Consider the following 12423-nt stretch of genomic DNA (forward strand, 5'->3'; position numbering starts at 1 on the left):
GTTGTAGCCATGTTGGTCTAAGGACATAGGCAGACAAGGTCCTTTGGGTAAATCCAATATCTTTTATTAGATCAACTCAAATAGTTGGAAAAATTCTTAGCTGGCAAGGAAGAATTTTTCAAACTATTGGAGCTGGTCTAATAAAAAGATATTGGATTTACTCAAAGAACCTTGTCTGATTTTATCTTGTATTTTGCTTAGGTGGTCTCTGCTTCTTTCCGAGACCTGAGGAAGAGGGTGCCCAAAGCTTGTCTAAGATCTCTCCCAGACGATCCCATAAAAGATACCAGAAAAAACCCTTACTTCTTGCATATTTTCTGGACCATCATGTCTATGACAGCACTCCAACCCTTTGCAGTGTTTGCCAGCAAGTAAAAAAAAAAGTAATTCCCAACTCCTTTCCCCGCAACTGTAGCTTTCTCTGGGAAGGGCTTCTCTGCTTTTGGGTAATTTTATCACGCTCCCCTTTCTTTTGCCAGTTATAGATCACAGAACTGGAATCCCTTCTGAAAACAACCATTGCACATCCTTTAATCCTGGCTTCAGGAAGAATGTAGGGCTACATCATGCTCAGAGCACAGAAGCTTTCATCTCCCTGTTCTCAGTATTTCACACTTTCTGCTGACTGTTTCTCTGCAGCACCCAGTGGGAGGCTTTGACTGGAGCTGACAGGCAGCCAGCGCTGAGAATGGGCTGCAAAGGCTGTGCTGAAAGGAGACTGGCTAAAGAGCACATGGCAAGCCCCAGGGGAAATTTAGGGAAGTGAGAAGGAAATAAGTGGAGGAAGGAAGAAATATGTGTGGGGTGCATTCTTTACTTGGATCTTTCATAGCGGGGCATTAGACAGCTGCTTTTAACAAGAAAATTTCCCCAGAATGCATGTCCGACAGTGTCTGGCAGCTCCTAGGCCCACACCTAACGGCTACAAATTGCCTCTGGTAAAAAATACGTACATAAAAAATATGTATGTATGTACACACATGCACAGACGCACATACACATACATATGCGTGCGCAAGTAAAAGAAGTCCCAGGCACTGCCCCCGCCCTCCCTAGGCCTTTTCCACACATAGTGCTACAGTGCCATCTGCTGAGCCTTTTTATGCCTAGCATGCAAGGATGGAGCCCAGCTATATACTGCTGTTCAGTAAATCTATATCCTCTGGAATAGGGACACAGTCCTGGTATAGGGACGAGTCACAGTGTGAGCTAGACTAAAGGTTAAGGCACAACTTTGGTGGTAGGAGTTCTGAAGTCAGTCTGTGGGTCTCTTGTAGAATTAGGGCAAAACTGGGATTTGTTTGCCTTGTAGAGGTGACACTGTTGGGGCATTGATTTGGGGTGAATCTTTTCAGTGCTGTTGTAACAAGAACAACAATAATGTGGACAGACTTTATATGGACAGGAAGGAGGCAGGAAAAGGACTGAGAACAGTTGAGGGTGTCTTGAAACTAAGCAGGTGCATGTAATGACAGCAGAGATATGGGAGAAAGAAGACAGACTGACTGGATCAAGTTCTGAAGCTAAATGAGAAACACACTCCTCAGAATCAGTCACAAGGCAGACAACACCAAGGAACACTGGGACAACTGGCAGCAAGACAAACAGAGGGTCTAATGTTGGCCACAAGTTATTTCTATGAGCTACATTAAAGCAAAGATAGATGATGGGAAAGATTTAAGTCTAGAATAGTAGGTTGAGATGATGGACCCCACAGATTATCAGTCATATAATATCATATATTATTATATGATATTATATGATATATACAGTCATAATATATCATAGTAGATATACCATTATGGCTGGAGATGAGTAGGGAGCCTAGCGTGACAAAGTTGGCAGCATTGTCACAGGGTGCTCCATAAGAAATACAGACTACAGCTAAGGGAGAATGATTCCCAGCATACACCCAACAAAGCTTTAGAAATGAGTGTGGGAAAATATTATGGGATTTTTCAATTGTTACTTTCCATGAAGTGTCTGCTGGAAGATCAGGCCACAGGAAGAGCTCTGCAGCCCAGAGCAGTTGGATATTGGAAAGAACTATGCTCAGCAGCAGGAGAATGAAGGAGAGCTTCACATCTGGCTTAGTTATGAAAGAAGACTAAAGGAGCTGGAGTTTATAGAGGGGATACGATTGCAGAAAGGGGAATTCTGGCTCTCCAGTTTGGGGTGGGGTTGGTCAATGATGTATGGAATTATGCTTGCTGTCCCCTGGTTGCAGAGCAGATTGGAAGGAGTTATGTTTTTCCCGTGCTTCTGGACTTTGCTGCCACTTGAGGCTGGGAAGGGATTTTTTTTCCTCTAGTTGCTACAAATGTCAGGGTTGTTTTCTGCCTTCCTCAGAAGTATTGGGTGCTGGTTGCAGTCAAGGATGGGCATTTTGACTAGGGCATGCTGATGCTCCTGTTGGAGCTAAAACGTTGAGATTCCTGGTTAGAGAATCTTACCCTTCTGCTCAAGGTCAGATTGATCTCCACATTTGAGATCAGGAAGGAATTTTATCCGATAGTCATATTGCTGTGCATTGTGGAGAGTTTTGCTTTCCCGTGGAGGGGGACCATGGCATTTTGCCTTGGATCTCTTGAGTGCATTTTAACAATACTTGCAACAGCAGGACAATGAGAGCCCTCATTCGCTGCTTTGCCTTTGGCAGGTTAGGGTGTTCTTGGTGTTTTGGGGCAATATGCCTTATAGTTGCACAACAGGGTTGCTTGTGTAGTTTTAGGAAATCTGTGGTTTTGTAGTTAGACAAGCACTTGTATAGGATGGTTTGATATGGATGATCTTTCCATAAGCAGATGATCTCCAGAGGCCCCTTCCAGCCTTACTTTTCTATGGACCTGAGTGGCTAGCCAGAGTCAGCTGACCCTTCACCTCTTCCAGTATAAACTAATCCAGAAGAGAGAATGTCTGGGCCAATCTGTGTCCAGGATGCTTTGTCCTTGTCTTGTGCCTCAACTGGTTCTCTGACGGATCCCTTGGCTACCTGACCCAGCTTGCCCTTGGTCTCTGTGGCTTGCCTGACCCATCAGCTTCCTAACCTAACTCTTTGCTTGATCTTCTGGATACTTGACCAGGCTTACCTTCTGATGCACCACTCTGCTCCACCCTCTGGCTGTCTGACTTGGTTCTTCAGACTGACTTTCTGGCTTCCCAGCACTCAGATTCTGCACACTCCTGATCCTGGTTGCTCCCCCCAGACCCTAAGTGACTCCCAGACCTGGCTGCCCATTACCTGATGTAACAATATCTCACTTAGTTTGCAGGTTATAGGGGAAAATGGAGAATGTCTTCATTTTTGTCATTTCCTGTTTTCTTCCATGAGAAAAAGGAGATTAGGAGGAGGTCCTTTACTTTGATTGTGGCACTATATATCTATGGTGCCACAATCAAGGTAAAGCACCTCCTCCTAATCAGGTTATAACCCCTATATATAAGAAATAAATGTCCCTGTGTTAGACTTCTTGTGGTGCCTGTGTGAATTTAGGTTGGCTTTCTACTGCCATGGTGTACTAATAACTTTTGGGAATCAAAAGATTCCAAGGCAACATTTCCAGAAGGCAGGCTTGGAACTGGTATGCAACAGAGCTGTTGCAGTGTGAACATATTGAGACAGACATGCACAATTACATTGAATGGATTTAATCTAATCATAGGTCACATACTAACATGCTTCACCTGTAATCTATGCATCTTTGTTCATCATTTGGACTTGAGTCTAGACAAAACAAACAAACAATTAAAACAAAACCTCATTCATATTTATTCATATCATGGTAATTGTGGTTGTGGTATGGACACCAAAATAGTTATATTGGTTTATAGGTATTACATTCAGATAATGCACAGCAAGGTGCTATCATCTATGTAAATCAAAAGTTTTACTTCCCATTGTTTTCCCCAGGGCATTCTTCACCTCCTTGTTCTTCAGGCTGTAGGCCAGGGGATTCAGCATAGGGGTCACCATTGAGTAGCATACTGAGGTCAATTTGTCCTGGTCCAAAAAGCGGCTGGAACTGGGCTTTAAATAGGAAGGAAAGTATTACATAGAAAACAGTGATAGCAGTCAAGTGGGAGGTGCAGGTGGAGAAGGCTTTGCAACCTGCCCTCAGTGGAGCAGATCATCAGGATGGTGGATAGGATGTTCAGGTAGGAGATGAATTTAGAGATCCAGGCTTCCCATTTCCCACAGAAAAATGCAGATTTTCCCCTTTGAAGTGGGAAACCATGGGTTTACCCTTTTTGCAAACAGGTCTTTTCAGGCTGATAGAATTCCAGCCTGCAAGAGCTACTTGCAAAAGGGTAAGGGTTGGGTGTGGGGGGAACCCTAAGCCTGTCAGCCTGGGCTGGGCAGGCTCACTTTTCTTCCTGCAGCCTTTGGTGTAAGTACAGCATTTGGGGGCTGGGGACAGGGGACAGGGGGAAGCTTGGGGCCTCCTCTGGCAGGGCTGGGGAGGGCCCTGTGGGTCAGGTGAGGGTCACATTGCCAGGGGCTGGGGCCTGCAGGGAGAGCCGGCAGGGTAAGCGGGGGGCAAGGCAGGGGTGTCTGGGCAGCGATCACCCTGTCCTGTGCTGTGGGCTGAGGCAGGGGTGGGTGTGGGCTGCCCCATCCTTGGCCATGCTGCCTCGTCCCCCCATGGCTTGTCATGGCTGGGCTGGGACTAGGACTGGGGATACTGGGCAGCTGGGGCAGTGCTTAGGGCTGGGGCACTGGGGGTGAGCATTGCCCATTGTCTGGGCTGGCAGCCACTGTCTTGGCCTGCAGCTGCGGTGGCTGCTAGCAGCTCTACCAGGGCTAGTGCTGGAGGTGGTGGCTGGAGGCATGCTGCACAGTCAGGCATGGGGAGGGGAAGGGAGAGGAGGGGAGGGGTGTGTGGCTGGCCTGCATGCCGCTTTGCCCAGTTTGGGGCCCCACCAGCCTTGCTGGCCCTGGGGCAGTGTGGCCCCTGTGTGCCCAGACGCCAGATGGGATGGGACCTGCTGGCAAGGGTTGTGACCATGTGGGCAGCTGCTGCACTGCAGCCCAGCCCTGCACTTGGACATGTGGCCTTGGCCTGGGGGTGCTTCTTATCCTGGGAGCTACTCAGCGGGGTGTATTGGGCAGGGGGGAGAGTTGGAGGTGGCAACAGGGATGGGGGGTGATGGGCAGGGCGGGGATTGAGGTGGCAGCGGGGTCTGTGTGTGTGTGTGTGCGCGTGTGTGTGTGTGTGTGTGAGAGAGAGAGATGCAGGGGTGCACTCCAGGCAGAAGAAGCCACCAGACCCGGGCCTGGAGCCCCCCCTGCCCCTGTAGAGGAGCCTGTGCAGGGGCAGACCAGCATGGAAGGGAAGGGCCTTGTCCAGTCAGAGGCAGGCTCAGCCCAATCCCTGAGTCCCAGTCAAGGGCTTCCCAGGAAGGGCATGGGGACCACTGGGGTCTTGGCACAGGAGCAGGGAGCAGAACAGCAGGGGACCATGCTGCTCAGAGCCGCAAAGTAGCAGGTGGGACAGCAGCAGCTGGACCTGTGTCCTGGTGTAAGGGGTAGCTGCTGCTGGGAGGGAGTGAGTGAGGGGCAGGCAGGGGCTGGGAGCGAGGGGCACTGGCAGGGCTGTGAGGGCTGTGGGTTGGGAGTTTATGGCAACAGCAGGGGCAGGACCCCAGCGTATCGGTGTTGCTCAGCCCCACAAAGCAGCTGTGGGGACAGCTGCAGCTGGACTCGCACCCTGGTGAGCAAAGGGGGCAGTGGGACCTCTATTTTCTATGATAACAATTCCAAAATCAAACACCAATATATGCAGGTATTTAGACTTTATTTTATTTTCATGATTGAGGCATTAGTAGGCTTCTAAATTGCTTTGAAATTGTAAATTTATCAATAAAACATTGTGTTCAACTGATGCCTATATATATAGTGTAATTTCATTTTAATAGTGGAAAAAAGCAGATTGGTTTTTTTGAATCAGAGAATTTTAGAGTTTTTTACTACAGAGAATTGTGGAGTTTTAAACAGAAAAAACCAAGATCATTGGAGATGATAATGGTTAAAATGGTACTTGCAGACTGAAAATCACTGATATTATATGGAAGATGAATAGAGAGTATGGCAGTCCCTTAGACGGACAGATACATACACCTGAATTACACTAGTTTGCATTCAGAATCAGGCCCTTTAAATTTTTTTTATGCCATATGTTCCAACATCCATCATCAGTAAGTGATGATGGATATTGCAGCTATTCTATTGACTGGTGGTGCATTTTCTCTTGTGGCTGTAGAGACCACTGTTAGATTTGCATGTTAGAATCAGGCTCTATGCTTATAGTATTTTGTGCTTATAAAAATCCAGGAGCTCTGATCTCAGTTTCTGTATAAATCAGTTCATGAGAACTAACGAAAAGGCGAAAGATTATTCAGAGCCAGAGAAGTGAGCAAAAGAAGGAGCCAAGTTGAAATGAAGTAAGAAAGGATTTGTACCGCATTAGCAAACTCTGTTTTACAGATGCAGTCCCCAGCCAGCACCACAAATCTTGCAGCTGCTGGTCAGAGCCCCAGACTTGGAGCAAACTTGGAACAGGCTGGAGGTGGAAGTATGAAAAATGTGGGAAAGAGCCCTCCAAAATGCAGCAGTGATGAGGGAGGAGGTACTCCCTCTCCCAGATGGTCTGAATCTCTGGTACAAAACTTCACCTGGCATTGCAGACATCCAAGGGAACTGCATGCTGCCTGCATTCTCACAAGCTGCAAATGTGTTGGTCTGTACCAGCATTAAGTATGAACATACTCAGCACCAGACAGTTCCTCTGTATGTCACGAACACAAGATGAAGTCTGCTCATACAGCCTGCCAGTACCCACCTCCTTTCTGTCTTCCTTGTGTTCTTTCAGGCCTTTTTGGAGCATCTTAAGCATTCCCCACTCCCACACCCATTTTCTCAATAGAGCTGCAGTTGTGTGAGATTGCTCACTAGGTCCTAACCTGTCTTGGGGAGTTCAGCAGTGGGATCCCTGGCTTTTTTCTGGAGAAGAAGGTCCTTGTGGTAGCTTCTGATACATAGGGAGGACAGGACTGAGCACACTTTTTGGAGACTGGATTGAACAGGGGAAAACACCAGGAGGCACTGATCTACTCTCAGGTTTACAGGCGAAAATGACCTGATCCTGAAGCCACTGAGAAGTACCGTTATTAAAGCAGACTGACCAGGGACAAATTGGCATTATGAATGTTTTCTTAAATTAAAAACACAAAAGGTGTCACTGCAGCTGATGAAGGCACACTCAACCCTGGCTTTGAATTGGATAGCTCAGCTACCTATGACAGTGCAACTGCACCTGTCTCATCTGCACTGTAAAACCTCCATGATAGATGTTTGTATGGCTAGTTCCTGTTGAGTTCTGTCCAGCTATAGCTACACTGCATTCATTAAATGAACTGTTAGTTTACAGCAGGGGTTCCCAAACATGTACCCCTGGGCTATGCAAGACATATCTGGGGGTGCATGGGAGAAATTGTGTAATGGCAGATTTAACTTTCATTATCATAATGATTGGCATTTAAGGGGTTAAAACATAAAACATATGCTGGTAGGGGTATGTGGGCCATTGGTAAATATGGAAAAGGGTAAGCAATAAGAAAAAGTTTGGGAACCTCTGATTTAGAACAAACTGGGGCCGGACTCCATCTACTGCAGTCACAGAATCACATGCTTGGAAGGAACTGCCAGGATCATCTGGTTCAACTGATGCAAAATTCCTAAACCAACCCAGACAGATGCCTACTCAGTCACACTTTTGTCTGCAGCACAGATGTTCTCTCCATTGGGTTTGAATTCAAGCTACTCCTTACACATAGAAATTCAATATTTGCATCTGTGTTCTTACAATGGAGTTATAAAACTTTTATCTGAACACCTTTTTCCCCTCTGATACATGAAAGGTGCCATATGCAGTAAAAGCTAAACTTGACATATACTCCAAAATTCAGTAGATCCCCCCCCCCACTCCTCTATCTTATTTTTAGAGAGGAAGCAGTTTAGCAGCTGCTGCTTTCACTTCTCTATGTGAAATTTGCCAGGGAAGCTCTTTTTTAATTCGTTTGACCCTAGGATTCTCCCCCACCCCAAGTTTGCTTGAAGAGCAGAGTAGAAGAGATTACCAAATGGCTTCAATTGGGATTGCAATGGAGGCTTTGCATTACAGAATCAAGTCTCTCAAGCATCTGAGACCTCAAGAGATCACATGTACACAGAGGGTATGTCTACACATGAATTTAAGTGGACTTAAATATAATGTTGATTAAACTAATGCGGTTTAAGCAGTTTTTAACAGGTGTCTACATGTGGTGGGACTTGGTACTAATTTAAATAATCCTGGATTGCTTCAGCCCTGCCATGTGCCTCTGAGGCCACTGGGGAGAGCTCCAGCCTCTGGAAACATGGCTGCCAGTACTTGGCAGCCATGCTGAAGCCTGAACCAGCTGCCAGCACTTGGCAGCCATTTCCCTCCCCTCCCCTTCTGATCCCTGGCCAGCCCTTTCCCTGCCCAGGAGCTGCGTACCCAGCACAGGGGCAGCATGCAGCAGCTCCCTCCTTACACACCCTGCCTCCCTGCACCAGGGCTGCCCCTGCTTCTGCCAGTGATACCCAGCACCCAGCTATTCCAGCCTGGTCTCTGCCAGCAATGACCAGCATCCTGCAATCCTGCTAGCCATGGTACTGGCCTTGCTGGCCCCAGTAGGCACCGCTGTGCTCAGTTCCCAGGACAGCCATGCATCCACCAGCAGGGGCTAGGGCACCAGCTTTGGGAGGCCCTGGTTGACCCTCTCCTCCAGCCCACCTGCCCCACCACCCACATACCTCCTACTCCCTGCTCAGGCCATGCACATGGGTGAAACAAAAGACTTTATTACCCTCACAACACCCACCTTCATCTCTCCCACAGCAGCCCAGACCTGGGGGAGGAGAGGCACCCTACCAGGAGCCCGGGGGCTGGGCTCTGGCCATCCCCCTAGTGGCTGGGCAGATTCAGGACTAAATTCTCTGCATTAATGTGGAGTAATGCGTCTACACATGTTAATCCACATTAACTGATCCCGCTTAAATTTGATATTTGGTTTGGGCAGATATCAAATTTAGGCTCACATAGCCTAAAATTGCCATTTTTAAGCTGCATTAAGGGCGCACACGTGTAGATTGTGCTAATCTACAGCTAATGCAGCGTAAATTGGGCTAATCTACATTAAACAACCATGTCTAAGCACACCCAGAGGAAGCAATTCCCAAACATCCTTTATTCTATCTATACACTAATTGCCTTAATTTTTTTCTATGTGAATTGGTGTAAATGGAATGATCAAGCGTCACCGAAAGTACATTGTGACCTGTTTGTCCCTTTTGTCTGGATGTATGACCCAGAGCATAGGGTTTGAATCACACTAGCAGACCCAAACATTTCTGGCACAAAACATAGTTTCTGTTTCATAGCAAAGAAAAAAGCTTATTTAATAGGCAACATCTTGGCCAACACCTGGGAGTAACTTCAAAGCTAACAGCAGAAATGTCCACCTCTGGAATGGACCAGTTAGGCGATCAGTGCTGAACAATGGGTTACTGTAACAGGGTAGTGAGGCAGCTAGCTCCCTGGTCCCCATCCTGCACTCTTCCCTAGATACTTGGGAATCCATAAGGCTCACTCCTGAGAGGACATCTGACCTGACAGCAGGCTCTCTTTAACCCCTTTCTTACCAGGGGCTAGCCAGTCCACCCCATCACAGTTAGACTGATGTGTCTGCTTAGGAGAGAAATCTAGTCGAAACTATAAAGGAAGACAAACTAGAAAGATCTGCCACAGACTTAGGAACATAGGACTGGAACAGGCATCCTGGGTCATTGAGTCTAGTCATGGGTGTTCACAGGCACTCATTAACCAAAGGCACCCCCAAAATCATCACTTCAAATGCTTGCCAAGAACTACAAGGAGACAGATCCCAAAACACTAGGAACATCCCATCACATGCCATAGGCTTGGGGAAATCGCTTACAGGAAAATGAAACAAGGGGTCTTAGTCACCTAACTGTTTTTTTAGGTGCTGAAATCCAACTGTCAGGTGCCACTGGCTTTCAGAAAACCACAACCTAACTTTGCAGATGCCTTCAGACTACAGGCATCTGAGCTTCTGCTTTGGGGCATGCTCTGAGCATGCTTAGATGCTTCAGGGAGATGAACAGATACAGTGTTCATTCCTTCCTTTAAGTAGGACAGCTTTTACAGTATTTTTCTGGGATGTGAGAGCCAGGTTCAAACCCATTCTCTAACTGGAGGAATTTGAACTCCCATTCCATGATGGGATGCTTAGACCCAGAGACCACAGCTTTCTCTGGGGTGGAGTGATGCATCTGTTAACACTGAAGTCACTGCTTTGACAGCAATTCATGTCCCTTAGCCAACTTCACTACTGCTAGCTTTCTCTCCTGATCATGGCACCACAAAGCGTAGCATGGGCTACCTACCTCTGAGTATTTACCCAGCTCAACAGGTGAGTTATATAGCCCATGCTGAGCTATGGGCTGCTGCAGCCTATTACTGTAGCAGTGCCTCTCAGAACAACCTGCAAGCTGTTCACTCTGCCCTTTCAAAGCTTTTCCAATTGGTATAAAATACGTTATTGGAAAGTAAACTTACATCCAGGTCCCTCTGCACCAAGTTATTGCCTCAGCCCAAGGATTATGGACTCGTGCACAAAATAGTTCTTTCCTCACTCATATCAATATTTAATTAAATTATCTGAAGCAGTACAGCTATGAGGAAGGAAGAATCAAGAGAGTGCCTCCACAGAGCCTAGTGGTTTGAGTTGAGAGCTCAGTTCAAATACTTTCATCTAGAGAAAGGATTTGAACTTCTGTACCCTGCTTTCCAAATAAATGCCCTAATCACTAGGCTAAACAGGGAGGACAACATAAATAGACCTGGTAGGACGTGCTGTGAGCAGGGACAGGTGGAGGCAAGGACCTAGGATAGAGACCACCCATGGACTTTACAAGCTGTAAAGGCAAGGCTGGTCACATTGGACTGTTAAGTAAAGAGCTTAATCTCAGTGCAAAGCATCTGGTGTTTTTTCAGGTGCATATACCGGCTATACTACAAGGGGAGCAGCACTGGGCCCTCTTATTGTCTTTTAAAGGAAAGGAAGGATCATCTTCTCTCTTTTTTTTTTTTTAATAATACATGGCATATGCACCTAATGATGCCCTAAAACGGAGTCACAAAAAGGCAGTGAGGAAGAAGAAGACCTACCCAACTTTTGCATGAACAGTTTTTCAAATGGGGTGGAATAGAATCACATTTAAACTCAATTTATGCACCTAACAGGTGGAATAGAATTTGTTATCATTTTATTTATACACCTTAAATTGCAAGGACCAACATCATCCTTTCTATAACATGTCATTGCTGAGGTATATATATCAAATACAATTAGGGGTTTTCTCCCTGTGAGAGTACAAGCTGGATTCAGTGCGAGGTGTGGTTAAATAGAAGTGCTGCTTGGTTGTTGAAAGTAGCAGCCATTTTTGGGACCATCTTGTTTTCTATACAAGGAAATTCCTGCTTAGCTAGGAACCAGGGCTGTTTTTCCAGGCTTGTGGTCTAGAGGGGAAACCTTCCCCATCACAAACCCCTCCGGATGTTCTTCCCTGATATTACTGATGTTGACCAAAACTAAATAAAATCCAACCATCAGACAAAGAGGCTTGAGTAGGGGTAGTGAAAGATAAAGGGCTATCAAAATGACTTCATCTTCCTCTCTCCCTTCAGTTCATAGAGTGAACGTCAACCAATGATGCCAAACACACACAAAAAAGAAGAAAAAGGATAAGGAGTAATGACACAAAGAAAGGAGAAAATTGCTAATGAAAACTAATATAAAGAAAGGGTGAGGAGCATCCAAGACCAACCTCTTAGAGACAGGAGGACCAACCATGAGCAAGGAAAAATTGCATAGTGAGGACTGAATCAAACATGGATGTAAATGGTTGCTGTGAATGCTGAACACAAAAAGGGGAGATAGGCATGGAAGTGGTGGGCCAGCTCTACCTCCTATGTTGCAAGAAGTTTCATATTGAAGCCAAGAGGGAAAAAAATCAGTTTTGAGGAATAAAAATATCACGTCAAGTCTCACATTAACAAAAGAGATTTTTTTAATGCCAGAAGCTTTTCTCAGGGTATTCTTCGTATCCTTGTACCTCAGGCTGTAGATCCAATGGCTCTGCATGGAGTCAACAAAGTAGAGAACACAGAGGCCACTTTGTCCTGGTCAAAGGAATAGCTAGATTTGGACCATCAAGATGTGAATAAAAGAGTCCCATAGCACATGGTGACAACCCTGAGGTGAGAAGCACAGATGGAGTGGGTGTTGCTTCTTCCTTGAGTAGACAACATCCTCAGG

This window comes from Alligator mississippiensis, chromosome 2, assembly GCF_030867095.1.
Source record: "Alligator mississippiensis isolate rAllMis1 chromosome 2, rAllMis1, whole genome shotgun sequence".
Lineage (NCBI taxonomy): Eukaryota > Metazoa > Chordata > Crocodylia > Alligatoridae > Alligator > Alligator mississippiensis.